Here is a 27,942-nt window from a genome sequence, read left to right as displayed (position 1 = left end):
GGAACCGAAGCCTTTGCTCTCCAGGCAGATATAAACCATCCTGCTTGGTGTTTTTGGTCAAATGGGTGCTTGTAGCCATACTGAACAGCAGCTTGCTTGCCCTTGTAGGACCATGGTAGTAAGCAGTGCAAGAACTTCTTGGACATTAAATAGGAGGCAACCTATAGTCTCTTAAGACGCCCAGCAAAAGGTAAGGAACAGAAGCTGAACACTTGATGAATAACAGATTATAAAACCAAAATGAGTAGAAATAATTCCATTAGTCTCGTGATTCCTAATGACCAATAATATAGGAATAAAAAATAGAGATATAGTTAGGCTGATAATGGCATTCCACTTACTGCACTAAGTCACATTTTCAAAGAGACAGAAATATAGAAGCAGAGTAAACTTCTGAATACATATTTAAATATCAGAATTTGATCTTAAGTAAGTATCTCAAGCCCCTTCAGAAATACATTAATTCTGAGCCACGGATGGAAAATAAAGAAAAAAGATCCACACTTGTCAATTGAGTCTTCTTTAGTCCATGAAAAAAAGAACAAACATAAACAGATGGGTAATGATACAGGTTTTATCTGTAGCAAAATCTCAATGTGTGATTGTATCTAAGTTCTAACAAATTGGGAGGGCCCTTCAGCTGTGGAAACCCATTGCCTCACTCATAGAGATTTAATAAATATGAGGCATTTCAGAGGAACCATTTTGACTGAAGTGGTGTATTTTTTGTTGGAGGTGTATCACCGAGAAATTTCCCTCCAGTCCCAAGGAAAACACAGGAAATTTGTTAAAACCGGTGTCTTTGTAAGGTGGAGGGAGTGACCTGTGGCTTTGTACAGTAGCATTGGTAAATATAATGAATAAAACTGATCCGGAATCTTTGTTAATTCTCCTAATCTGTGACTACTTTTAAGGTTTTAAAACATCCTGCTCTTCAGTGAGAAGAACCTAACGTGTTTTGAAGTTTCTCAGAAAAAGTGAACCTGTTCTAGTGAACTTGATCCAGTGAAAGATAGCCCTGCCTATGGCAGGGTGATGAAGGTCCCTTCCAACCCAAACCGATGACTCCATGATTTTATGAAAATGAGAAAAAGATGGTGAATTTTCAGAATTACTGGTTGCCTAGGGGTTAAGCACTGAAGTGAAGCAGAGAAGTTTCTAGGATCAAGTCCTTGTACCACAGACTGTTTACTTAATAAAACAATGTCAATGGGAGGCCACAAACTTGCTTTGTCTTAAGAGATCATGATTGTTACGGCAGTGTGTAGGTTAGGAAAACTAAATTTGGGTCCCTGTTCTGCCAAAAAGTCCACTTCTCCTATGTCAGTGACCTGAATGCTAGTGCCTTGGCTAAGATGAGCTGTTCTCTTTCTTTCTTTGCAACAAGAAATTCCACTCTGGATGCAAACAATTTTTCTGATGAAAGCTTAAGCAAAATTGGTGTGTTTCTAAAAAAGATTTATGTTTTGACAAATCAACATCTTCCAATAAAAAATGTGTATCACTGGAAAATTCCCAGCTAGCTCTACTGATGAGTAAAGTTTTGCTTTACAGATGGAGTTAATAATAGTTTATAAGCTAAAGTGAAAAGGATTTTGGGTGAGCTTCCTAAAGAGGAAGTGAGTCAGTGTCTCGGCAGGAAAGTGTTCCAGATAGGCAGGGTTGGAAAAGTTACAAAACAACCCCCAACTGTGTGGAGTCACAGGGAGTGGACACAGGATTATTGTGTCCCAGGTTGCAGAAAGATGGAAATTAGTAGGGGGTCTTGAATACCTCTCAGCCCATGTGTCTCAAGGTATGGTCTCCTATCTCACAAGCTGAGAGCAGCTCAACTGAGTCATCCCAAGGAAGGCGTAATAGCCAAGGAAGAAGCAGGTGTTGCAGATGGGTGGGTGATTCAGTGGATGGTGTTATTCCTACTGAGTCAATGCTGAAACAGTTTGTAAGCAGGAAGTTGGGGACACTGTGTGGCTAGAAGATCTGCTTTCTAAATCCAGTGACATTCAAGGAGTCTGAGGTTCTTCAGTACTCTTTCCACAGGGTGAGTTGCCTTTAATTTTTCTTTGGACACAGTATTTTCAAAAGCAAAAGCCAGAGAGGTGTTTCTAAGGTGACTTTCAGTGAGATTTTCAATCCTGAGAGTCTGGGTCATTTTTGATCATGAACTGGTGAAGTGTTTTACGCAGTTGGGCAGCTGAACTCCACCACAACCTCTCTCTCACTCCCCCTCCTCAAAGGAAAAGGGGGAGGAAATATGATGAAAACAGCTCAAGGGCTGACATAAGGACAGGAAGATAACAATTATCATCATTGGCAAAACAGACCCACCATAGGGAGATTAATACAATTTATTGCCTATCACTAACAGACTAGAGCAGTGAGAAACTAAAAGCAAACCAAAACACCTTCCCCCATTCACCCTCTTCCACCTTCTCCCCCTGAGCAGCACAGGGGAATGGGGGAATGGGGGCTGTGGTCAGCCCCTGACGCTTCGTCTCCGCCGCTCCCTCACGGTCCCTCTCTGCCCCTGCTCCACGCGGGGTCCCTCCCACGGGATGCCGTCCTTCCCGAACTGAGCCTGCGGGGGCTGCCCACAGGCAGCAGCTCTTCCAGCACTGCTCCCACACGGCTCCGTACCACGGGGTCCATCCATCCCCCACGAGCAAACTGCTCCAGCACGGGTCCCCCACGGGCGGCAGCTCCCCCCAGACCCCCTGCTCCTGCGTGGGCTCCTCTCCACGGGCTGCAGCTCCGGCCCGGGGCCTGCTCCTGCGGGGGCTCTCCATGGGCCGCAGCCTCCTCCAGGCCACATCCACCTGCTCCACCGGGGGCTCCTCCACGGGCTGCAGCGTGGAGATCTGCTCCGTGTGGGACCCATGGGCTGCAGGGGGACAGCCTGCTCCACCGGGGGCCTCTGCACAGGCCACAGGGGAACTGCTGCTGCCTGCCTGGAGCACCTCCTGCCCTCCTGCTGCACTCACCTTGGGGGCTGCAGGGCTGGTTCCCTCACATGTTCTCATGCTTCTTCCCCAGCTGCTGTTTCATGGCTTTTTTTCCCTTCCTTAACTTTGCTCTCCCAGAGGCCCACCCAGCGTCGCTCCCTGGCTCTGGCCAGCAGCAGGTCCCTTTTGGAGCCGGCTGGAGCTGGCTCTGCTCTGACATGGGGCAGCTGCTGGGCTCTGCCCACAGAAGCCACCCCTGCAGCCACTCATTACCAAACCCTTGCCATGTAAACCCAATACAACTGGTATTTCTACATCAGGAAGACATTTTTGAAAAACAGAAATACTGTATTCTTGACTGACTTCAAAGCCCTTCTACTGGTTCATGGAAACTCTGGGTTGGACCTTCATGTGAAATATCTTTTTAGTGAGAGCTACATATGTTTTGTATTCTTCAGGGCACTAGGAATGGTGCTGGTATTCCACACTTACACTTAATGAAACAGAAGTTCTCTATGTCCATCCTGTCCTTTGAGGTACCAATGTTGTCTTATAGAAGAAATATGGAGCTGTTACTTCTCCTCTGACTTACTTAATTCATCACAGAAATAGGAGCAAATTTTACAAAAGATGTTTTGTAATAATCACTACCAATTATGCAATTACAAGAACCATGTTACTTGCTTTCTGCTGTCCCAAAGCTCTCTTGTAATTTAACTTTTCTGAGCAGAAATGATCTTCCTCTCTCGTTGTTTCTCTCTGTATATGTATAGACACACACACACCAATGTATACTCAAAAAATGTATACATCGTACAGCACAGAGGAAGAGGTTTTGACCTTAGAAATTGTTGTTGTTTTACCTGTGCTTTTCACATTTGGGTATATCTTTCCTCTTGCTGGAAGTATTAGGGGTTTAGAAGGTGGGTTATTTTTCCTTCCACACTTCAGCACTCAAAGCCTCTTCCTTTTCCTTTCATTCCATTACTTTCTCACTTGGTCCTTTCAATTTCACAGCATCTTTCCCTCCAGTGAAAAAGAGGAAGAATGACAAAAACATTTATGAATCTTGTGAAAGGAGCCACAGACTTTGGTCCACATGATGCCTGGGATGGTGGAAAATACTTCTACATATCTATGCAACGTGAGTAAATGGTCCTAAGATTTGGGCTGGCAAAGGTGGCCTTCCTACTTCTGGTGCATGGAGCACTTTCTGGGGAGAACACACTTTCTGAACTCTCACATGAATGGGTAACCAGCAATCCCCTCCCGACCGAGGAAAATTAACTTGTTGTCTTTTCCTAACCCATGTTTGACATTTGCACTTACTGTTCTCCACACATTTTATTGAGCACTGCTCTTGGGTTTTATCTGCTGAGGCTCTCATCCATTTTTCCTCTGCCTCCTCTTCTTCTTCACTGAGGGTCTGTGTGCTCACACTAGGTCAGTGGACTAAGATTCAGAGAACAGATTGCAGATGGGCTTCATTTGGGAAGTGCTGTAATGGCATACACATATTGTTTTATTTCTAAATAGCTATTTTTGCTATTAAAGTATTCATTTATTTATTTATTTACCAGGAACAAAATAATCCAAGCCATTATCTGGGGAAAACTTTCATTTCAAGATAAGAGGGGAAATTTTGATGTTTCATTTAAAAATTACATAGTTTTTAAAAGCGCAGTTGCTAAAGTTAGAATGCTATATTCCACACTTTTTAAGCACTGACCACAGTCAATTTGTCTTACCACCTTTCTGCTTTCTCTTTGTGCAGGTGATTTGTTCAGTGTCACAGAGAAAGTTTGTGTCAGAGCCTGAAATGGAACAGGTGCCTGTTGAATACTGGGCTGGTACTTTAGACACAGCACCATCCTTTTGCTAAATCACAAAAACCAGCCACATCTAAGGCCAGCTGAGTCTCCACAGGGGAAAGACGTGTGTCATGACAGCAGCTAGAAAAGAGAGGCCATCAGGATCCAGAGTCTTCCTGCTATGGCCTCTATCTCTTGCTTCATCATTTTTATCACAGTCTTTTTAAAGTAAGTATAGACCATATTTTGCTTTCTAGAGAGGAGATGAAACAAAATCCACCATGTTCAGTATCAGTTAAGTTCTGTTACATTTTCCTCATCCCTTTAATGGAACAGATTTTGAGATGCAGGCTGAACCTCAGATAGGATGCTGTTTCCTTTACTCCTTGAATCCTTTCCAAACAAATTCAGAGTTGAGTGACATGGCTTGAATTCATCTCAGTTATTATTCAGAGAATAGAGTGAAGAGTAACAGCATGTATCAATTAATTTTTCCTCATCCACATCCCAGCACTGTTTTTCCACAGTGAAAGCATCGAATACAGTCTCTGCTTTCACAAAGCTGCTCTATCATGATAGTTTTCAACAACTGCTTCCTATTGAGTTTAGCCCCAGTTTCTCTACTGAATACCTTTACCAGTCAGGCATGGCTAGTGGAGCTGACTGAGAATTAGACAGGAAAGTAAATTCTAATGAACTGCTAAATCATTATTTTTAATACCTGTGGAAAGCTCCTGGACCACTCCATTTTACTTATATCAATATTTGTATTTTTCTTTTTAATATAGGTCAGGAATGAAAAGATTCAGGAAAAGAAAGAGAAGTGTTTGCTATCAGTTTTTACTACATACAAGTCAGCTAGACTTGACAACTGCTTTTTGATGTCTTGGCCTAAGAGCACCTTGAACCACTGGAAACAATCCTGGACAGCAGGAAGAAAGGAAATAAGGTGATCAAAAAAGTACAGAACAAAGTTGATCATTACTGTAATTTTTACTTTGAATCACAGTGAAACAAACAGCATGCAAAAGCCCTATAAGCACTTCGCCTCTGTAGGAAAAAAAATATATAATAATAATAATAAAAAAATGTTGTTCACAGGACAGGGAAGAACTTTAGGTTTTGGATCCGTAATGTCAAGCACGGAGGGGCCCTGACCCTGAACTGCAGCTCCTTAATGCTGTGACAATGTACGTAGAAAACCCTATCTCCTAAGCAGATAACTTTGTCAGGTCTGGTGAGAAAGAAATGTCCTCAAAAGCAGGCTCTCCCCCTTCTTTCCATCCCTAAAGCTTGGATTCCTCGTGGAGGTTCAAAGAAGAGATGCACAACTCCCAGTCCCTAAAGCAGCTCCTTATGGGTAGCACAGGAATGTTCTGCTACACATTTCCAGAGAGGTTTGGCCCTTGGGATAGCCTCAGCAATAGACACCTGTATTTCAGATACCCGGACTGAGCCAGACCCAAAGACCTTTGCTGGAGCACGGTGTCTGCTCTGGCATTGTCTTCAAGGTGAACATGACCAACCAGGGAGAGTTCAAGGAGGATGCACAAAAAAACTTGGACATGTGGGAAAATAAGCTTCACAAAAACAGAGCTGAAGCTCCATTTATTTAGCTTACTGATGGAGTCCACAGATGGCTTGACCATAGTTTATTAGCTCTTAAGTAAAGAGAAGGTATTTGATATTGAAAGGTGATGTAAGTAAGGCTGAATTTTTTATTTTATTTTTATTTTTTTCTGAAGGAATATTTTTACTTTAAACAGAAGCTACTTGGCTCAGGAGAGCTCATTCACACAAGAGGGAACAGTAATTCCCTTAGGGGCATTAGGGGATTTAGTGGATGAAATACCGCAGATGTTTTGCAGGAGGCTGGAGTAGATGATCACAGTGGTAACTCCTGGCCTTGCAACTTGACTGTTTCGTAAAACTTCTGGGTGAAGGGATCATAACAGAACTTAGCATGGGATTTCAGAGATGCTTATAAAATCCTACCTCGGCACTCACTGGATGTGTCTGGAACAAGTACTAGGCTGTCCCCCCCATTCAAATTTGGATAAAGAATGTTGAACTGAGCATAAAGCTAAATGACAACCTGGCAGAGAACTGGAGGGGTGGCTAGAGCTATGTCACGGGTATTTAAGATCTTTACAAGTGATTGTGAACAAAAGATAACACACTTCTTAATCACGGCGTGCCACCTCGGAGAGAAGGCAAATATCGTTGCTGAATAACATGTCATCTGACGGCAGAAAATAACCCTCTTGTACTACTTCCAAAGGTTATTTCAAAGCTTGCAGTCGGCATGTTATCGGGACCTTGGATTTCAATGTTTGTGTTAAGCAACGTTGTTAGAAAACTATTTTTAAGGTGGTTTTTAATCTGGGATTTTAAAATCTTTATAGGATATAGGTAGGAGGGGGATAGCAATAGGCATTCAAGATTTTTTTTTTTTTTCCCATTCCACGCCTTAAAAATAGCTAAAAAGAAGGATTTCTATGCCAGGGGGCAGCCAGCAGATACAAAGGTGTGCTGGAATGAAAGCAGGAGCTGTAGCTAATGCGTGTTCCAGTGTTTTCTCCGTGTCCGTGCAACTTTCGGTGACAACTTGTACACGGAGCAGCACGACGCTTTCACAGTGCCCCCTAGTCGAAAGCAGCTCGGAAGGACAGACCTGTCCGCAGAGCAACGCTGACACCCTGCCCTGCCTCCTGGCTACCCGCCGGGTGTGTTGTTGATGGTTCTCGCCCTACAGAGACGACTGTAACACACCTGCACTGAAATATGTAACTGTAAGCGAGCTGTTTCAGAGGGGTTGCTGGTGGGCTCTCCATGGTCATGTAGCTGACTACTGCTGCTGTTGCCGGGCCTGTGATCGATCAAAAAATGAAAGCCTGTGCATTAAGATATAACATTTTAAATGAAGTCTCAGAATACTGCGCTAATTATTTTCCATTACTGCCATAGTTACGAAATTTCCGCCTAGTAGGAAATATGAAAGTCTTTTTTGTTTGAAATGTAAACAGTTTCAAATGGCAAAATTCCCTTCGGTTTCCAGCCAGCTCACTTGGGCAGCAGAGCTGGCCCAGGGAAAGGATGTTACCTTGCAAAGTGAGCCTGACCTTATGTTACTCTCTCTCGCAGTGGCGTTTTCTTATTTAGACCTGAGGATTTTTGCAAATGAAGGAGAGGCAGGTCTGTGCTGCAATGTCCCAGCTACCCAGCTCTGTGTTCCTAAGTCCATGTGTTGCCTAGTGGCTGCACGTAGTATTTCCCACATCCCAGAAGAAGAGACATCTTGCCAGTTTGTTTCCAGGAGGATGCTGGTTTGACACTGATATTCAGAGACAAATATTTATTTGGGGCTGTCCTGTTTATTTATCCTGTGTTGCTTTTCTTCCTGGACCAGTGGGAACAAACAGCAAGTTCATTTCCGTGTTGGGAAATGAAGGTTGGACTTTTCAATAAGCTCTCTGCCCAAAAGAATTTTGAGGTCCTGGTTTCTACCCAGGGCCACACACTTTTTCTGCCTTATGACTGCTTTCTCCGTACTTTCACTTTGATCTTCAGTAGCTCTGCAGCCAAGCAGCATTCCAATGTCTTGGTCTGCGACTCATCTCCAAGGGAATCCCAATGGGCGCATCTCAAGACGTGGTCAGTGGCTTGGGGAATGGTTTTGATTGTTTTAGCCATCACTAAATGGGAGGGATGCTGGGAGGGTACAAAGAAAGAAAATTGTTTCCTTATTTATGTTGAATGCGGGGTGCTTAGTCCACCGTCAGCTTTTACCAAGTCTGTGATTTATTGCCGCTGTTACCAGCATCTCTTATGAAAATGTGCAATGTTTACATATTGCCTAACCTTTGCCTAAATTCTGTGTACTTTTCAGTTATAAAGACCATTGGTCAAAATGCGAGGAGGAATGTACTATTACCATAAAACAGCAGAACTTTGCTTCATGCTAGGCAGCTGTGATGCTCATGTTTAGACAGAGCACATATGTATGCACAGCAAAGAAAGGGATAATTTTTTTTTTTAATGTAAAGCCTAAATTGTTCAAGAATCAAAGAGAAAAAAGTCCAGCAAAACAATAGTTACCATGTAAATAGTGTTGAGAGGAAAAAAAAAAGGAAGCCGTCTTGACCTTGAAAAAAGCCTGACGTTTACATAGCACATTTTGGAGAAGTTCTGTGAAATTTCCAGGTGGTTTTAGTTGTAACAGGACACCTGGTTGTTAAGCTGTACGTCTGGAAGGTGCTTGCAAGGTAGGAAGATCACAGGTTCACAGGTTATGGCTTTGGCTACTGTTCAGCGTGTGAAATCAAGGAGAGAACGAATTTACCGGGTGAGGGAGTGTTGTCAAAGCTATCCCAAGCACTTGTTGCAACATTGCTGGGAGAACCAGTGCTGGGAGAGCACTGCTGGGGCTGCTGCACTTGTCTTTGCTACGGCAGCAGTACCTTGATGAGAGCAGATGTGACTGTGCTTTGCCTGCCCAGAGCACATCTGCACACCGCAGTGGGAAAGGGCACTGGAAGAAGCGGGGTGTGTGGGTGCTCGGGGTGTTGCAAACACTCAGAGGATTTTTGGATTTAAGCGTTGCAGTGCCTCGGTGCTTCAGGGAGTGGATTTGGCTGTAGACAGAAAGTAGCAAAAGAAGAGCCAAGACCCAGACAGGGAGAAAGTGCAAAGCAGAATTTCTCAAAAACATAGTTTTACCCCGCCTTTGTTAAAAATTCAAACAAATACCCACCAGCTGAAAAAGTATATTGAATAATTGGACTTCAGATACTGTGCCAACAAAACACACATGGGCCGTGGTGATAAAAGGTTTTCTCCCAGTGGAACAAATCACTTATCAGGCTATGATACAAAGTAAGGAAACATTTCAGTACAAGTGAACTTTAGCTTCACAATAGCTGCAATAAGGGAACGCTGATTTTCGGCTGCCTTATTTGGAGGAGAACTATCCAGACCTACCCACAGCCTTTACTTATCTGCTATTGTGTAATTTTTAATGTCATACTTGCTTGTACGTGCCCCATAATGACCGTTTTCCACTAGAGACATGTACATCTACTATTTTGCAGCCTCACGCGTTTCCTTCAAAATTTCTTCTCCCGCTTTTCTCAGCCATTTTGCTTCTCACTTTCTTTTCATATCTTGGCCATTTCCTCCCTTTATTCATTTTCTTATTATTTCTTCCCTTTCTTTTGTCTCTTTCTTTCCTTTCTCATCTTTCATATTCAGAGCCTGACACAAAGCCCATACACTGTCATTTGCTCTTTTAGACCCTTTTTGCTCTTTGATACATTTTCATCAAACACTTGAGAAGAAAGAGAAAAATTTGGAAAAGCTTTTTCTTTTGTCTTGGGATATTAGTTCTTCTTCATGTCCTTTCTCTACCCAAGGAGGCTAGCAGCTTGCCCAGGAGAGGTTATTAGAGCTGCATCCATACTGTGATTTGGGATGCCAGGGACTGGAACAAGAGGGAGTCGTGTGATGTAGTGGCCCACAACGGCACATACATTTTTTGTTATCCTAATATGACAAGAAATTTGAGATTCCCCTAAGAATCACAGTTAAGTTGATTTGAAAAGCATTAAAAATCAAACTTGAACTTAACAGGGAGGGAGAGAGAAGTGCTGAGAAGTGCTGCATCAGTGTCCTGTGCCACCATCAGAGGTGCCAAACTGGGATCCAGGACTTAGTGCCCTGACCATGGCTGGTGCAGAGGTCCCTGAGAAGCCTCTGCCTGGTGAGCCCAGAGGCCAGGCAGGCTGGCCAGGTTGCTGCAGGTGCCAGCTGACCTGCTTCATCTTCTGTTATCCTTTCTCTCTCAATGTGATGTTGAGACATTTATTCCCAGTGCATTACTCTGAGAACCGTTTCTAGCAGCTGTTTCTGCCTATTGCTGATGAAACCATTGTTTTATTTTTCCTGGATAGATAGTCTTGAAAGACCAATATTTAATTCTCATGAATGTGAACAATCTAGTCAGTTTGTTTGAAAAACAAAACAGCCCTCCAAGCACAGCAGGTGGTACCACACTGACATTATTTAGAGCCACTCCTCACTTCTAATCTGGTTTTGTTTGTTTGTTTTCACAAATACTGGAGAAATGAAGGGAATCTCCAAATTCCACCTGAGGAGGACATACTCCTCATGTTCAGCACATGTTTGGATGACATCCATGACTTAACAGGAGTTAAAGTGATGCCAAATGCATGACCCCACACTTGCATGAGAGAGGCTAGGGGACACTACATAGCCTAAGCTAAGACTATTTCACTTTTCTTTCCTCTCCTTAGCCAAGAAAAGAGGTAATAAAATGCTTGGCTACTCCCCCCAGATGGAGGCAGCAAGTAGTGCCACGTATGACCTTTTGTTCCTTTGACATGCTATCTTATAAGCTGGTAGCTTTAAGAAATGCAAGGCAGAAAATTTTAATCTCCTGGAACATGATGTAAAGCCGTTTAATTATTTTTAAGACATTCTTTGAGAATGACTGGATTGCTGCTTAAGGTGGGGCGTGTGCGTGTGAGTAAAGGTTTGCACTTAACCAAAAAAGGCCTCCCGGGTGTCCCAGAGCTGTTAAAGCAGGCTGTTTCCTGGGCTGGCCTGTAACTCTGGGCACTTGGAGATCCTGGATGCCCTCCAGACATGCTGCCAACTTGCAGGCAAGCACGAGTAATTCTCAGGCTCACCCACTCCTAGCCACTAGCCAAAGTTTCTATTGCCCTGACAGCACAGTGCTTTCCTTTGGTTATTCTCCCCTCAAACACCCAAAGCTCAGCTACAGCTGACCATAGGAAAAGATGCAGGCTTCTGAGAATTAGGGATGGGTGAGAGTTTTTGGTCTAGAGGGAAAGCAATGGGTTTGAAAAATTGTTCTTTCTCAGAATGGAACAAAGACACTCCATTTTTCTTCCAAATTTTCTGAGCCCAAAATAAATTCCCCCAAACCACCTGTAAAAAAACAGCATTCACTGAACTGCTCTCAGTGTTTCATTTTGATAAAAACGCAATACCTCTTTCTTACTCCACCTTGAAATCATGATTTTTTAATGCATTATTGAAGTAGGAGTCCACCATAGTAAGTCTTTCAAAATGGAAAACTGAAACATTTGCTTCCAGAAAATTCAGATGAGACTTTCTTGGAAGAATTCCTCTAAAAATTTGCTTTTCAAAATTATCTATCTTTGATAAAACCCTTTGTTTTTTACAAACTAACATTTTTATTTTTATCTATTTATTTATTTATTTCTGGTGGGAAATAAGTTACCATGGAAGATTTCCATGCAGCTCTGTAGCAGGCAGGCCCATGAAAAGATCACGTCTGGGGCTTTGGGCAGCCAGATCTAGTGGGAGGTGTCCCTGCCCATGGCAGGAGAGGAGGAACCAGATGATCTTTAAGGTCTCTTCCAGCCTAAACTATTCTATGATTCTATGATTTACCTTTCAGTGGTGGTAAAGAGAAGTGTTTGGACCAAAAATTGAAACGAGGGTCTCCTTGGCCTTCTCCTGTCACCAGGATGTCCCTACTTCTGGGCCCCATCTCTGAGCCCAAGCATGTCATAGCACTCCCCTAATATAGGCACAACTGGATATTAGAGAATAAGGATTTCAGTAGTTAAAAGAAGCTGAAATGTTATCCTAATTGAGTGTATAGACCTCCACAGGAGTGCAGCAAGATCTAATTCTGCTGTACAGCGGCTATGAGATTCAGTGCTCTTCTTGCTTGTTATTATATTTTGCTCTAAAAGTGTTCTCTCCAAGGATGGAATCCAAAGATTATTGAAGCCAACAGAGAAAATCCTTCGGGCTGAATTTTCCTGGAATTTTGAAAATCCTGGCATTTATTGTTTTTAATTTCAAAGGAGGAAAAAATGCTAGCCTATTTATCCTCTTTTCCTTACCAATGCCAGTTGTGGAGCTACTGGCTTTTGAACTGAGCTCTAAACTTAAATTGCAGTACAATTTAAGTTGTAGAGCTGTAAGTGGAGCTAAAAGAAAGCAGTTCTAATTCTGGTAATACAGATATTCAGCTGTCTCTCAAAGCCTCAGCAAGGATAACATTCCTGACCTGCACATCTTTTAAAACCAACTCCTCTGCTCTGCTTTTCACCACCTCCTCCAATGGCTACTAAGCTTCATTGCTTTCGTTCTTACACAAAAGCTGACCTAAAAGAGAAACTAAGCAGGCTTGAGGGAATGGAGATGTTTCTTCTCCTGAGAGGGGCAAAAGAGCACATGGGGCTGCTTTATTAGGGAGAAATGGATGGCTTTCCATCCTTTCCCAGCCAACGGACTGTGTTCACATTTCAGCTGACCTGACAAGGCTATATAGCTCTCAGAGAGTTTCTGTGGCAATGGATGAAAATATTTGTATCTGGATTTGTCTTCTGCTGTATTTGTCAACACCAGTAAAGGTCAATATTTTTCCTTGCTGAGGGAAAGATGTTGTCTAGCTTTACAGCAGCATGAAAGCTGAGAGGAGAAAAGCAAGCAGAAGTTTTGGCAAGGGGTAGGTCCTTCAGGATCCAGGAACCATTAACCTCTTAAAACGAGATTGTTTCTTTTTCTGTCCTCAGGACACTTCAGTCATTCCCGTAAGTGCAGATCCTTCCAAGCAGTGCGGAGGAAGCTGAGTCTTGTTGTCAAAGAGTTAGCAAAACTCCCCAAAACTTCCTGTTCATCTCTTCAAACAAATATTGCAGAGGCAAAGCAATAGCCTCATTAAGACAAGGGAAAGAAAAGAGGTGAAGTACAATAATTCTCCTCATCCTAACCCCAGCATTTCATTTCTGGCTTTTAGACTCCTCTGTATGTCTAAACACAGCAACATGGCACAGAAAGAGAGACTTTCTAAATCTGGGACAATCTCAAGCCTTGTATTTAATAAAGTCTCAAGGAAATATAATGTCTATTCTGCATATCTTCAAAATAAATCAACAACCAAAGCATGATTCCTATCCTAGTGTTGTTGGAATGAGACGCTAGATTCATAAAATATTACACTATGGAAATCTAGAGTAAGAGTGCATTAAATCAGAGTTGTGCCCAGTACATGGATATTTTTCTGTCAGTTCCCAGTCTCTACAACCTCTTTTTACAGTATTTTGTTCAAGTGTAGCTCCTCTACATCTTTTGACTAGAAAATGAATACGTCCAAGATACAGACTGTTTGGCAGAATGAAGCAGCAGACATTTAAAAACCTATTTATCATTTCAAGTAAGCCATTCCAGGCTACTTTTTCAGTGTATGATTGGAAGTAAATTTGAAAATGTAGAACACTAAAATAAGAGAAATATGGAGACAAGACTATCTGTAGGCTCTCAGTTTTGTTCAAGGAGATCAGGATACTTGACAAAAATAACAAGGATATTTACTAGGAGTAGTTTCAAACAAAAATTCTTGGTTTTCCTCAACTAATGGAGAAAAAAAGTTGTCAAATGGCACATTTTAGGGTTAAAAAAGCAATGGCTGTTACTCATGCCCAATATTGCATGTAAGTGAATACAGAAATAACTCAGCAATGGTTTGAATTGGCATTGGATTTTTAAATCTGGTGGTTCTGATTTTAATTTAACATATCCTGTGGTGCAGTGTGTGAAATATGTACTTAACCCAGATTGTTGTGAGATGAAAGCACACTTGTGTTTATTTTACATTATTTGCTGTAGTTTGTTGAAAGCCAACATTCCTGGGCAGTGAATGCAGTAGGGATGAATCATTTGAACTAGGTGAGGGGTTAGCAGCTGGAAGAAAATGAAAGTTAAATGACTGCATTAAATTTGAGTAAAATGGGTTAAAAATGTAACGCTAGAGAAACCAACATCTTCATTCTGAGATAAGGAACTATGGGACTTATTTCTGTTGGTTATCTACCAGTGTTTTCAGTGGCAGCCATGATTACAGCTAACTAGCATCACACATTTTCTACCTTCATTGCCGAGGTGCTGAAGCATAGTTAAAGACAAATTACTACCGGGAGCTGTAGCGAATGCCTGGAGTGATAGTACAACACCAGGGAGTCGATCCTAATGATTTACTATTCATATCACCATAGTTCATAGGAATCTTAATCAAGAACCAGGACACCTCCAGACTGAGTATTGAATGGCTAAGTAAAAAGGATGGGCCCTGTCCTACAGAGCTCAGCACTGAAGCAGAGGCCAAGGAAGATGACAGAGTAGGCAAAGAGAAGGGAAAGTACGAGGAAATGATGGAACAGCAGTGTCTGGCAGATCAGAAATGAGCTCAGCACATGGGCAGTCCACAGTAAAGATTTTCCAAGAGCATCCCAGAGGCTTGTAATGATGATTTTGACAGAAGACAAGGGAGCAGTCATGCAGGTGTTAGTGGTGTGCCCATCTCACGCCTGAGGAGCTGTGGGAGGGAATGAGCAAAGGTCCTTGTTGGAAAATCTATCAAGTAGGCATTCAAGGATTATGTTAAGGGCTAGGGCTAGCTGAAGGCAGGAAATTATATCTGGTTAGTGAATAGGGTGTACGGGGGGCTTTGAGAACAGAGGAGGGGAAGGGACTTCTGCTGCAGGTGGCTGAGAAGGCAGCACTGGGGAAGGGGGCAGAGGTGGTGACAGCAGAGCCATGGCCACCTGAGAGCAAAGGATGCTCGTGGCAGTGCTCGGGCTGAGTACTACTTGGATGAGACAGTGTTTGTTGAGGCCAGAAAGGAAAGGAGGTGGGAGTAGCTGCAATTTGAAATGCCGGAAATTTGTACAGAAATTTTATCTGAAGGGAGATGAAAGGCCATGTTATAAAGATGGTATTTGGGGGAGTGAGGGGCACAGAAGCCAATAGACCACCAAGTGATGATGATGGCTTTGTGTATGCCTGGCCAGCAACAGTCCAGTGCTTTCCTCAGGGCTGTGCACTGCTTTGTGTGATTTCACAAGCCGGTCTACAGAGGTTTATTGCTGGTCTCTGACTTTCTTCTGTCTCTCAGGTGTGAGTGAACACCAAGGGGGCTAAGGACAGGTTGGGATGTCCAGCATTCCAAAAGAAGCAGAGGTGCTGAAAGCTGCCCATGTCAGCAAATCATTCAGGCAGAGACTCTGTGGAGTACAAAAGCTGGGGTAGAAGAAGCAGAATAGCAACAGAGGGTTTCCTTGGGCTGGCTAACATGTGGATAGCACAGATACAAGGCTCATCATCACCCAATTCCCCCTGATTTCAATTTTCAGAGGCAGCATAGTTAGCCCTTCATCATCATGTAGGGCTGATCCAGATGGCAGAGACTTAGAGCAAAGCAGTTATTCACCCTGAGGTGGACTGGAAAAGGACAGTGCCTCTCTGCAAGCAACAGAGTTACCTTCCATGGGGAGTGTGAAGTGTAGGAGCGGTAAGGCGAGGATGGTCCTGTGATTTGGCGCCTTCTTATGTCTGGGTTTAGTGTACAGCTTCCATAGGTGACATTCATGCAACTTTTCATCCACCATAGGCTCTTGTCCTTCAAAACGGGGATGCTTTGTGCGGACGATGCCCTCACTGAACCAAACGGAAGTGTGAACACACAGCATGTTCCCTGCTCACTCTTTGCGGTACTCCTCTCAGCCTTCAAGCTGGGAGGCGGCGAAACCCAGCCGCTGAAAACCGACCCGCACCTCCGCCGCTGCCCGGGCCGGCAGAGGTCGGGGCTGCACCGCGGAGCGGCGGCAGCCCGGGGGAGCTCGGAGCCGAGCAGCTCGGGCTGGAGCGGGTGCTTTCGGTCTCCATTCAGAATAAAAACACTTCTTCTCCCCCCCCTCTCTCGCCGCCATCCCGTTACATAAATTTAAACTTTTCCATTATCGAAGCTCTGAAGTATTCCGAGAGAGGTTACAAAATGTGTTTACTTACAAATTTGGAAGTAGCGACAAGACGCAATGCAGTGAATTTGTCATCTGCTCATGACTAGCAGATGGTCCTCCTTCGTTGCAAGCGAGCGGCGTGAGTCACGTCTTGCCTGGATGGTAGAGTGGATCCGAGAAGCTCCCTGGCACCAGGGTGGACGGTGTCGCCCATCGCTAATCATGCCGCCTGCCTACACGGCGGATGGGCTCTCTTGCACGGGGAGGATTTCACAGGGCCTTTTACAAAGGTTTCTTGTTCCTCTTTCTTCCACACTAGCTTAATTTGGGTGCTGCTCCTGTCTATAGAGACTGCTTCACATGGCTCTTGCAACGCAAAGGGATCTTTAAATGGGAACACTTTACATTAACATTTTGCAGATGATCTGAAAGAGATAACTGTGAGTTATGTATGCTTAAACAGACTCATTCGTTAGCAATGGATGAAGCCAGAGTGGGAATGCAAAAGAGCCTGTTGAGACCCTTTTGCCTGGAATCAGCACTGCTGTAGACGGTGCTGTGGTAGCTCAATTCCCTGCACCAAGGCATAGCATGCCGAAGGTTGCTCTAAACTGTGCTGTTAGTCAGTAATAAAAAAATTAAAATAGCATAAAATAAAAATTAGGGCAACAACAACTGCATCAGTTCAGGGGTCTGTGCGCAACTTGCAAGATCTGAGTTGCTAGTCCTGGTAAACAAATGAGGCTCTATTTTATTGTAGTTGTGATGCTTTATAAGGACAACATTATCTAACACCCTCTCCTGCCTTCTCTCTCCAGTTCTTGAAATAATTATTTGACCAGCTATAATCGTGTTGATTTCTTTTGTTAGTATCTTTCCTCAGTCATGACACATTCCTTGCTTTGTCTTATCGTGTACATTTGCACAGATGATTGGTTTTCCTCTGCATTTTTTTTTTTCCTTTTTGGTGGCTTCTTCACAGAGAGCAAGTTTAAATAAATGGTACAAAAATGAGATGCTAAAAGTGATGGGGGAAAATTCAGGGAAGACATCAACCTGAAAATGTTTTGAAATGCTTTTTTTTTTTTTTTTGCAAAGTGGCTAGGTTTCAAGCTGACAGGCTCTCTTAAAACGAATTCATTTCCAAAGCTGTCACTTATTTATATGGCATAATACTTGTTGGTCTTTGCTGGATGCAAGAGTTCTGCTCACTTGCACCCATGCCGTGTAAGTTATAAGCTTCTGCCAGATGCTCACACATCTGCACAAAGTGAGACACTTGAGTTGAGCTCAACTGCCTTTAGGTAGCAGAGTGCATGTAAATAATGTAAGGAAGCAATTCTGTCTTTCCTTTCTTTTTTCTTTTTTCTTTTTTTTTTTTTTCTGAAATGTTTTCTTCACCAGCTTTCGTAGAAAAACCCTGCAGATCAGTGCACTGCTTCATTTCATAGTTACAGATGAACAATGCTCTTGTTTCTCAAAGAAATGCTAAAATGCATGGAAGACGGGGAGGAAATCCTCATTTATTTAATCATAAGCCATACACTGTGTGATCTGAAGAGCCAGGGGGTGGAACAAATGTGTGAGCACCACCGTTACCTGCTGGCTTCCCACGGTGCTTTAGACTCCTGTCACAGCAGAAGGAGGTGGATGCCAAAACCTCTTCCCATGCCCCAGGAGGAGCTCGGGGTGTGGAGGTTTGTCTCTGAAGTCAGCAGAGGCGCAGGCTCATCCCAGGGCTCCCATCTTGCTCCAGTGAAATCCCCGGGTACCTGAAACTGGGGGCAAGGAGGTACAGCTTGGGCTGGTGGCTCTGCCTGAGCTCCTCAGCAGCGGCGGTGAGGGTGCTGCTGCTGGATTGCTACTCAGTATGTGCATATGGCAAAGGGAGGAAAACTGAGGGCAGTGGGTTTTATTGGAAACTTAGGGGGTTGCTTGTGGTGGTTTGGGAAGGGTGACATTCCTGGGAGCCTGTGGGGACCCCGCTGCATGTAACTACCAACGGGAGAGTCCTCCAAAGTGCCAAGAAGATTCTTGTCCTCTTGGTTCCTGACAAGAGCCTTCTCTCTCCTCTCATTGCTGCCAATAAATCCAGGATTAGGAAGCTGACAGCCGCCTACACACTCTGGAAGAGTACAGTGACCACATGCAAAATTTATAGCCTACAATATTGCCGTAGGTGGGGATGCAAAATAGTTTTGCGGGGTTTTTAGGCTTGGGATTCCCCATGGATGCTGGCGGTGACATACATATCCTGATACATTATGCCCCCACAGCCAGGCATGCTGACAGGGAGGGCTGGCAGGCCACCATGCTCTGTGCCACTGCCAGGTCTCAGGGATGGATGCTTCCCTGCCCTAAGTCCCAAGTGCTCTGGCAAGGTGCGGGTTACCTATGCACATCCTGAGCCTGGCTTTTGCAGCACAGTCAGACCAATTTGTCTCAGGTCAGCGAGGCACTTTTGCTCTGTCAAAACCCTAAAGCCCTGGCTTGTTGCCCACTGGAGCAAACTCATTCTCCAGCTAGGATCCTTCCCTTAGGGCCTCAGGAACTGGCTGTATAGAAGGTCCTGCACAGACAGACTCAGCCTTCTGCTAAGCTTTCCCCACAGAGCCCTGATTGCCTGCTGGACCCCACGCTGTGTCTGTGAGACCAGGAGGAGTGAGATGCTGGCAGCAAGAGACTGGGTCACTTGTGGGTGCAGCTTCACCTCTGTCCCTGCTGCAGCACCTTCACTTGCTCAGAAAAAGGAACAGCCCAGGGGAGAGTCCTGCCTGGCTGGCACTGAAAAGGTGCAGGTGCCACTGTGGATTCCATTTGTAGGCATCTATGCAAGTTGAAAACAAACACCCTGCTTTCCTCCTATGCATCCATGCACTGTCACAACCCCAACCTTTGCAGCCTTTGGGACCTCTACACTGTGCACAAGTCCCATGGACCATGCCGCCCCTCTCCTTCCTGCTCCAAACCCTGTGCTGAAAATTTAAGGACTCAGAGAAACCAAATGTGCAAGAATTCAACAGGAATTAATGACAGGGTGTTAGCCTGGTGGCTCATCCCCAGCACTGTCCTGCTGACAACATGCATCGCTTGCTGCTGATCACTGTTGCTTCACCAGGCTTGGTGACCTGGCTCACAGAGGGGAAGGAGGCAGTAAAAGGTCTGTGGGAGGCCCAGGAAAGCTGGTAAGAGGTCTGCAGGGGGGAAATTAATTTGATGGAAGTTCTGAATAAAAGGAAGTGGCATAGTGAGCTTACACAGCCTTGACATTTTTCATTCCCATAGTTTTTGAGATCCAGGTCATGAAATGCTAAGTAAAAGCGTAACTTGGGAGGATGAAGTGCTAGAGGTGTACCAGTCTCACCTATGTCTTCACTGATGCTGTTGGAAATGGTGAATTACAGAAGCGAAATTTAGATGCTGTGAAGGCATCTATCGTGCAGTAGGACCTCACTTCCAAACTGAAACTCTGGTGCAGTGGGACAGTTCCTAGTTGCTTTGATTCCCCTTTTGAGTATATTGGGATGCATATAAAATATTGTTTATTTCTGAGAAAGAACCATTTATTTCTCCCTTGAAGATGCTTAGGGTAAAAGGGAAGCTCTGAGTTATATAGTCTGCAGCTCACAATGAAAATCTAAATAATATACTTGGGAAACTGAAAAATCAGCAAATGCTGGAAAACCCATGATCCCAGTGCTGGGTATTTGGGAAAGAGGAGAAACCTAACTTCAAAGCCAGTACAACTACCTCTCTTCTAAGCTATTTAATTTAAAGCTAGCTCAGTGAGAGCCACACCGAAGCTGTGCACTGAAACCAGACAAACCTATAGACGGAATATTAAAGAACAGCTTACTGATAGATAACTGTAATGAAGAAGACAGATCTCTTCATTCTGTTAGAGAACTAATATATGACAGCAGTCAGTCCACATAGCTTCCCCGTGCACCAGCTCCCAGCATAAAAGTATGAGTGATATTCATCTATCTCAAAATGACCTTGTCAAGATCAGCTATTTCATGTTTAATAACTGCTTTGTATATCACAGATGAGGAAACCACAACAGAAGGGCAAATCTTATCAGAAACAGAATTATATTTCTTGATTTCCAAATCTATCTTAGCCTCAAGCAAGTGAGAAGTTTGTACAGCAGTGAATATGATTATCCATGACTGAAGCTACAGGTTTCCTGGACTGGAAGGACTGCTAAATCTCCAGATTTTGTCTCATCATGTCACTGAAAGTGATAGTGTACACCTGAGGAAGATTGCTACACCCAAATATTTATTTTTCTGACTATAGCATCTGACCTACTTTTACCTACTGAAAGAGGTACGTGCTGTTCTTATTCAAATGTCCTGAGACCATCTCAGAGATGGGAGCTCTCCTTCTTTCAGACCTCCTCAGAATGAAGATCTGCCTCCCACAGGGCTCAGACCTGGGCTGGAAACATCACACTCCCCTTCCCTGTGGTGTTTACACGCCTGGCTGAGATTCACAGCAGAGATGACCTCTCCCAACAGATACAACAAGCTTGTGCCTTTCTCTGGGAAGAAGATGCGACAAGCACATGGATGTCATCCAGGTCACATAAGGGAGAGCTGCTGACCCCTGCTGCATCACCACCCTGCTGATGAGAAGTCCTGCAGGAGGTGTGAGTGTGGGGCTGTGGGACCAGCGCTCAGGACTGACTCTGGATCAGCTGCTGCATCCCACTGCAAAATAGGTGTTGCAGCTCAACGCAGCTCTTCTTCTTGGCATGTTAACTTAAAAAAGAAAAAAAAAAAAAAAGAAAAAAAAAAGAAAAACACTGAAGTTTTGCTAAAGAAAGCCAAACCTCTCATCTTAAGGGATATAAGATACGCCTTTATTATTAATTTGTGTATTTGCCTTGCTGCGGATGTCTTCTGAAGCTGCATAGCAGGAATGTAGCTGGAGGCTTTTTCCAAATTTGTATTATTTGGGGTAGACTGGCTCTGAAATAAACCTGAAACCTGAGGGGAATGGGAGGGTGGAGGGTGTGCTTGAGCACTAATCCCATGAGTCTGCTTCCCAGCTGCTTGGGCTCTGACTGGCAGCCCAGCAAGCATGCCCTGTGCTCCCCACATTGCCACGTAGAGAAGCAGCATGTGGCTAGCTCCAGGACACGGTGATATGTGTCTATGGGGCTGCTAACTTCTTCCTTCACTTTCTGGTTATTGATGTCTTCTAACAGGAAAACCAAACTGTGGCAAAGCAAGCATACAGAGAAAGGCCTTCTGAAAGAGGAGTGAAATGGGAGCCAGTTTAAGCATCTGTAATTAGCTGATGGCTGGGAGCATTTATGAAATCTCCAGGCAGTGGTGGCAAAGGGCTGGATTTAGAGAAGTGGCAGCCCTCTTGCTTGATGTCTTTTATCCTGGCAATGTCGACTGTCATGGTTTGAATCATGGAAAGCTCCACCCTCTTTCTGGCCTCTGATCAAAATCAGTATTTTAGAGAGAAATGCAGAAGAGCAAAGGAGTTAAACAAAAGTTCAGATAAGCACAGCAAATACTGGGAAGATGAGGTCCTCAAAGGAGAGTGCTCTAGAAAGAACCCACATTAATCTGGGCAAGGTTCTCATCAATTGCTGTGTGCAGAACTAGCTATTCTTGGACTTGTAAGGAGGTAGGGGATTTATTTCCTCAGCTACATGGAGTCATGCTATAAGATATCACTAAGTAAGAATAATTAGGATTTGAGCTTTCAACACACAAGATTTTTATCTTTCCCTGTGTTTCAAGTCCTTTCCAAATAGACCTTTCCTAAGTGGAAGCCTAGATTTCTGTATCATTTAACTATATAATCCTTACGTGCAATCTCTTTATGTCTATGCAGTAGTGGCTGCATTGCTTTCCATTTCAGCATCTCTAGAAGGGCTTGGTAATTAATACTTTGGTGTGATAACAAAATAAAATACTGAAAAATATTTTAATTTGAGCAGTTCAGTGGTGATCCACCAATGCAGATTTAATTTACCTGGTGATACCTTGACTACAGTTAAGATGAATCACAGGAATAATTATAGTAAAATCTAAGTGGGGGCAGAGCAGTCACTTCAGGGTATTTGGTTTCATGGTTGCAATGGCAACATGAGGAACTTGCACTAACATCACAGAACAGAATTTTTGGAGTGTGGGAAGCAAGTGTGCAAAGGCTCTGATGATTAACTTTCTGGCACTAGCTGTTTCCCTGCGACACTGCAATCATTACTTCAGGCAAAAACAAATTGTTCCGTGACGTTTTGTTGCTTCATCAGCAGAAAAAAAAAATGTTCAGCTCAATTTTCTGCCAAGGTTGATCTTTCTCTTCCTTTGTGTGCATATGGAGGGTCCCCAGGAGATGTACGAAGGGTCTATGATGGTATAGTGTGAGAAAACAGAATTAAGGTGGGAGAAGTGTAGAGATCCCTCACACGCAGCTGAAGTTATGGGGATGGAGAGGAGCCCAGTGATAGCCTATGCTACTGTGGCATTTGGGATCTACTGAGGTGTTTAGAGTAATGAATAGAGTAATGAATATTTTTTGTTTGCTTGTTTTCAGAGTTTCAGTCTTGATGTCTTGTAAAACTGAGTGTTATTCAGATCTGGACCACAGCCTATCACTGCTAATTCTGCTCAGATTTTATACTCAATGCTTTTTCGTTAAAGGTAATACAGATACCTAATTGAGTGACCCAGTGTCAAAGATCCCAGGAAACTTAAACTAACTAAAATTAAAGATTAACTCCAGGACTTAGAGGATCAAACTGCCTGACTCCTCAGAGGTAAAGCCAAGTTAGAACATAGACACTATCCCTATGAGAGTGGGAACGAACTTGATGGGGATCTGAGAACTTCTATGTATTCCCACCCACCTTTTTACCCAATAATGACTGGGATGACACTCATTTTGGGCTATAGTTGAGACTACCACTACAAAACTTGTTACCCCATTGATAGAACAATTGTCATACACTTGGCATCCTTTTCTTTTTCAGTTCAAAAAGACATAATCATTAATGGAAATGATTTATACAGAACTACCTATTGATAAGGTAAGAGCTCATGGAATTCTTTCCTGAAGAGTGACTTGAAACAGATCATGTCAGAAAGGAGAAATGATGTCACTGTTGTGAGATAACAACTTTTAAGTGTGGTTGCTTTATTATCATTCATGGGGAAGGTATCTTGTGCTAATGTAGCTCCATTAAATTCTAATTCCCCACCACAGTTTGGAGAGTTTTGTTGCTGACTATAATGGGACAGGGGTTTGGATCGGACTGCTAATGAGCTGAATATTTGCATATGCTTGAAAGCAGTAACTCATGATCAGGATAGGATGTGCTCTGTTGCTAGCATGCTGTGCGCACCTCTGCTAAGATCTCTTGCTGCTTATGCTCTCAAGTTCAACCTTAGGCATAGCAGAAGCTTTTTTATCTTTGTGTCTTACCTGAGATCGTGGATGGCCCTGCTACCATTCTCCAAAGCACCTGGCAGGTTGAGCCTGCTGCTCCTGCATACAGACAGCACTGACTACGAGCTTGGGAGCGTGGAGGGAGTAAAGAGTGTCCTGCCCTGAAAGGGAGCAAAGATCTGGTATGGCCCCGGTAGTGAGGGACAGAAGAAAGGAGCCTTGTAGGAAGACAGAGGTGGCAGAGTGTGACAGGCAACGTAGTGGGAAGGGGCCCTAGAAGCCCAGGAAGCCATGGAAATGAGAATATGTAGGAGGAAAAGGGAAGGACAGATATTCACTTTAGTTACACAAGGATGCTGAAGCAGCTTGCCCTTTACCTGAATAATTTCATGCCAAGACACTCACCCAGCTATGCATCTTGGGTATGCTGCATAAACATAACTGCACATTTTTTCCCAGACATGCCCTCTGTTGCAGTGACTGAAATGATCCAGGATAATTGATTGCAGTTATTATAAAAATAATATGATTCTATAACACATCTGTATCACTTAAATTGAAGTCATTCCAAATTATTGCTGGTTTCATCAGTCACATGCTTAGAAATGCTTTCAACACACTAAGGAGAATGATAAAAACTATAAATCAGGTGTTTAAATCCCCACAACCATTGTAGTTTGAAAGAAATTCAACATCCCAAGCAGAGAAAAAGGTTTTGTTATTTAAAGATGGTTTTGATGTTCCACATGTTCTAGGTACGTGCACTGTGGCTTTTACAATGGTGGTAAAATGCAAATTTCACCCATAAGTCTTCTTGTTGACATAGTGGATAACAACAAACACATATGTGTGTGTGCATTTAAAATATATTGTTTTGAAACTGCTGGAGAAGGGAATGTAGAACATTGTGACTTCTCCAGATTTTTTGGAGATAAATATATTGGATTGCTTTAGAAACAACGCTCATTTTTAAGTTAGTTAAAATTGCAGTATTTAATATGCAGCACGGACATGTTGCCTGTAGCTCAACTAAGTACATTCAGCACATCAACATATTCAGTGTTAAATAAAGAGAGAAATTTTGCAGGATCAGAAAAAGAAGCATGACACAAACAAAATAAAGAATGAAAGTCCGATAACAGGAAAGGAGGAGCATCTGCAATATTTATGGTTGATTTTCCATTGCCCTACATCCTTGGTAACAATTACATCAGAGTTCATATGGAGATTGCTATAAAATATTTTTAAAAGGACAGGCTAAATGGAGTAGTTAGTCACTTTTTGCTGACATGGCTGAATCTGCTTTGGGTTTGAGTTGCTCATGTGGGTTAAGCTCTGGAGTCCCAGTCCTCACAAACTATTCTAGTGGATAAAGTTACAAAAGCAATCAGATTTTAGTGGATCAAGGCAAGTAACTCACTTTTACAAGACAGTATTCCAAAAGCATCACAGTCCTCCAACATATGACATCTAGGGGTACCCTGACATTAAATAGCCTGCACCTGAATCATCTTTCAGAGGAGACACTACTGGTTTTGCAGTAGGGTTTCCATCACTGCTGACAAGTGCTTTTTGAGCAACTTAGCCCTGAGTATTCTGGAAGGTGACATTCAGACAAAATCAGCCCCCTTGCAGCAGATTTGGGTCTCTCCAATCACACATGGCTTTATCAAAAGCTAAGCAGGGCATTTAAAATACACGTTTTGGACTTGTGTCAGAGAACCAGCTCAGCACAAGAGCTCTGAGAGCACTTTGCCCATCCGGCTGCAATCCCAGTTTGGTTCCACATGGCAAACCCCACCCTGACACCAATAGCCGAGACTCTCTTTGCCTCAGTGAGTTGGCGTTCACCTGCTTCACATGGGGATTGAGCCCACTTCAGTTCGACGGTCCCTGCCGTGATGCTAGCTGGGGGGAAATCCAAAACAGAAGCGTTTCTCATAGATAGATTCTTCACTTTATGCAAAATGTGTTGTGACACATTATCTCTTCAACATGTAGCAAAGTGTACTTTGCAGCGATTGAAGAAATTCAGTTAAATCTAGCCTGTACTTGTGTTCTGCCTTGTTATTTATAGCAAGCGTGGGAGTGTGCTGGCCTCTCCTGACAGCATATCATGGCCATCTTACATTCTGAAAGCACTTTTTTGTTGCCACAGTAAATGTTTAAGAAGTTTAATCTTAAATTTGAGAGAGCATTTGAGACGGGTCTGTATGAGACACGTTAACAGAGTTAGACCAGGAAATGTGCATGGAACAAACTCCCATGCTGTTATGACAAGCAGGGTTGCTGGGAGTTGGCTACCCCTGTGCTCGCAGCTAAGGCATGGCTTCGATGAGCTCTCAGCAATGCCGTGTGGATGTGTTTGTCCATGGCATTTCAAGAAAGAAGTGTTTTCTGAAACACTCAGCCTAAGTGGTTTAGGAAAAACATTCCCAAGCTGTTGTGGAGAGCTCTTTGCATGGCGTGAACTGGAGTCCTAACAGCAAGCATAGTCAGAGACAAAAGAGTTAATTTTGCTTCGAGAAGACATGGAAATAAATTTTTCTCACTAATTAAATATGAAACTGACTAACTGTATGCAAGTGTAATTTTCTTATCTTATTAGCCATGTTCATTTCTGAAGTGAATAACTACCCGCACTGGTACAGTATATGGGCAGAATAATAGTCGTACTGATTTTTACTTTAATCTCTGAATACAATTAGCATAATTTAAACCATTATAAGCTCCAGCAGATAGAAATCACATTATGGAGACTGTAGGTGGAGAAGTGGGTGGTCACATGCAGAGGGAAAACTGGAAGAGCACTTAAAATACAACCGAATAATAAGCATGCAGGGGAATGTAAAGCTACACGAAATTCAAAGGCACATTATTTCTGGTGATGGGGGAGAGAAGTGGATAATAGGGAGCAAGGTTCAAGGACTTCTACTACTGCAAGGGCTGATCCCAAGAAGTGCAGTATACCCCACCATGTGTGCACCGCTGTTGAATCCAATCCTGTTTATACAAACAGGGCTTTCAGACAGGTGCCTGGCACCGTTCAGGTGATCACAGGAGATGTTTGGGACAGCAACAGGAGGCCAATTAAGTGCAGAACATGGCACAGACAGTTACACATAGACAGAAGGAACAATGACTTTCCTTGTGGGCATTCTTTAGTTACTTGTCTTTGGGAAATAACACCTAGGTTTCTCTTTTAAGACATCTTGTGTGGTGAGATTATTTTTTGTACAGGTAGCAAAGGGTAGCACCACTTCCTTTTTCCCTTCTATCAGGATGTAGGTGCAATAGTTTATACAACTGTTTTATGGGGCATAAATCCCAAGTTCCATTTTCTCTCAGAGCAAAGGAGAAAGATCCCAATGGAGACTTACAGATCACATCTTGTCTGAGCAGGTGAAGAGATGAGGAAGCCAAGATATGGTGGGGGAAAGCAAGAGGCAGGTCAGATGAGAAACTGGAGAGAGGGAACTGGGATCATGGGTGTGAAGAGCAGGTTGTGTGTGAGATGGGGAACAGAAGAAGGAAGAAGAGGGAAAGGATAGGCTGAATGAGGGGGCTGGATCTGGAAATCCTGGGTTGAAGGCTAGAACTGAGTGAATGGGCAAAGGCACCCAGTGAGGGAAGAAGGCAACAGGAACAAGAAGGAGAGAGAGGGACAAGTTGGTGCAGAGATGCCCAAGCCTGAGGGTACTGGGAAGAAGGTGCTCCTGCCACAGCCTGAACCTGAGCTCAGGACACTCACATCTTCCTACTCTTCTGCTCTCAGCCAAAATTGGTAAAGCCATTGGCAAGCCATTAGATCTCACCTGTCACCACAGCTGCATCATGGAAAGGAAGCAGGGAATGCAGTTTAAAACCCATGAAAAGAGCACTTTTTTGTCATTTGATGACATACCTGCCTTCTTCATTTACATCCTGTGCCAGTTTCTGCTTATGCAAGAAATCACC

At 43.5% G+C, this 27,942-nt stretch overlaps 1 long non-coding RNA gene across 3 annotated transcripts; it reads left to right on the top strand.

Annotated features, from left to right (window-relative positions):
- Positions 1–1,545: 1,545 nt before the first annotated feature.
- Positions 1,546–7,891, top strand: LOC310892980. 3 transcript variants are annotated; one of them, XR_014578602.1, is made up of 5 exons: positions 1,546–2,041; positions 3,960–4,086; positions 4,717–4,981; positions 5,542–5,943; positions 6,046–7,891. It is a non-coding gene; the product is annotated as an uncharacterized lncRNA (long non-coding RNA). The 3 variants fall into 3 exon arrangements; XR_014578603.1 differs by having other exon boundaries at positions 1,553–2,041; positions 5,542–5,702; positions 5,855–7,891; XR_014578604.1 differs by having other exon boundaries at positions 1,562–2,041; positions 5,542–7,891.
- Positions 7,892–27,942: the final 20,051 nt, after the last annotated feature.

Source organism: Anser anser, assembly GCF_964211835.1.
Source record: "Anser anser genome assembly, chromosome: 1".
Lineage (NCBI taxonomy): Eukaryota > Metazoa > Chordata > Aves > Anseriformes > Anatidae > Anser > Anser anser.
This window is presented reverse-complemented; position numbering and strand designations above follow the sequence as displayed.